The sequence below is a fragment of the Cynara cardunculus genome (genome assembly GCF_001531365.2).
Source record: "Cynara cardunculus var. scolymus isolate 2C chromosome LG 1, CcrdV1, whole genome shotgun sequence".
Taxonomy (NCBI): domain Eukaryota; kingdom Viridiplantae; phylum Streptophyta; class Magnoliopsida; order Asterales; family Asteraceae; genus Cynara; species Cynara cardunculus.
This window is the reverse complement of record NC_037528.1, coordinates 29,649,717-29,651,668: the sequence shown is the minus strand read 5'-3', so window position 1 is coordinate 29,651,668 and position 1,952 is coordinate 29,649,717. Positions and strand designations below refer to the sequence as shown.

Genomic DNA, 1,952 nt, shown 5'->3' with positions numbered 1-1,952 from the left:
TTAGTGTCTGACAAACGCTATACTCCTACGGTGTAGGATGGTAACACTGTGTTGTGCTAGGATTCACGACGTTTAACATAAATGATATCGTATCGATAGCACATTGATCAGTGTGTGCTCTTGGGAGGCCGTCTGACCCGATAGTTGATACTGTTATAGTTATATAAAATCATTTATTGATTTTAGATAATTGTGACAGGAATGCCACATCACCTTTTTGCTGAATCATTTATTTTATGTCTTAATCAACTGTTGCACCCTGTGCTTCTTCTTAAGACTGATATTTTCTTAGTTGTTAATCAACCCTCCCCATTTTAGATAAATCAAATCCCTCGATTCGCCATCTGAAATTAATTTTTATAAACTGGACTTTTGAAATAACTTTATAAGCTATCTATGTGGGAACGATATCTGGTACTTTTTTACCATTATTACTTGTTACGAGACGACAATAGTTCGAGGTGTATACTTGTGCCGAGTTCTATTTTTGTGTTGGAATCTAAGGTTGAATAAACCGACGAGCAAGTTTTTGGCGCCGCTGCCGGAGATAGTACGCTGAAGTTTTTTCTTTTTAAGTAAAATTTATAAAAGTTAGTTTTTCTACCATCTTTTTGTGAGTGCACCGTGCATGCCAAGGCTGTCGCACGGTGAATTTTTTCCACTTGATCCGGATATTGAACAAACTTTAACAAAGAAGAGTGCAAAGAGCTCTTCGAGCTTTAAACTCTGAAACGATGGCTGAAAATGTGATTATTGACGGAGAAGGTATATTTAGAAACGAACCAAATATTCCATATGTGGATGAGGCTTAAAACATCTTTCGTCTTCCAAATGCTAAAAATGGTGGCATTATGGCGTACGCTATTCCTAATTTAACTCAACTGCACACAGGGATACGTAAGCCTACCATTGGTGCCACCCATTTTTCACTTAAACCACTGATGTTTCAAATGCTTCAAACAAATGGCCAGTACGCTAGTTTATCTTCTGAAGATCCTCATTMTCATCTACGTTCTTTCATGGAAATCACAAACTCTTTTCTCATCCCTGATGTTTTAGACGATGCTCTGAGACTAAAACTTTTTCCATTTTCACTAAGGGATCGAGCAAGAGCATGGTACAATTCTTTGCAACTAGACTCTGTGACTACATGGAATGAAATGGCAGAAAAGTTTTTGAAAAAGTATTTTGCACCCACGAGGAATGCCAAATCCAGAAATGAAATTTGTACTTTTAGACAACTGGATGATGAACCAGTTCCTGATGCATGGGAAAGGTATAAAGAGCTGCTGAGAAAATGCCCTCACCATGGCATTCCGTACTGTATCCAGCTAGAGACATTTTACAACGGTTTAAATATCGTTGCTAGACAAATGCTCGACGCTACTGCAGGCGGAGCTTTTCACAACTTGTACCTATAATGAAGGTTTTGACATACTTGAAAAGATTTCCAATAATAATGGACAATGGTCTAACCCATGTGCAATGCCACTGAAGAAAACAGCTGGAATAAATGAGGTAGATGCTGTCTCGGCATTAACAGCTCAGATCACTAAGCTAATTTCAAATTTAACATCTAGCCCACATGTGCAATCTGATGCCAATACCTTTAATTCCAATGTTCAATCAGTGCAATGCGTGTATTGTGGTGAAGGTCACGCTTTTGAGCAGTGTCCTGGAAATCCGGAGCATATAAATTATGTCAACAAGACTGGACCCTTTTCACAGACTTATAATCCGGGATGGCGAAATCATCCAAATTTTTCGTGGCATAGTCCAGCTCTTAATCCGCCAATGCAAAAGCCTCAAGGGCAGTCCAATTTTCAATTGCAAGGACAATCCAATTTTCAACCACAAGGACAGTCCAATTTTCGACAAGGCCAATCTAATTTTCACTCGCAAGCGCATCAAGGCAATCATAATAATCAACATGCTAATTTTCAGAATCATCA

The 1,952-nt window shown here is 38.6% G+C and overlaps 1 non-coding gene across 1 annotated transcript; it reads right to left on the bottom strand.

Annotated features, from left to right (window-relative positions):
• Positions 1-1,208: 1,208 nt before the first annotated feature.
• On the bottom strand, positions 1,209-1,315 carry LOC112503089. The gene has a single exon (XR_003067851.1). It is a non-coding gene; the product is annotated as a small nucleolar RNA R71 (small nucleolar RNA).
• Positions 1,316-1,952: the final 637 nt, after the last annotated feature.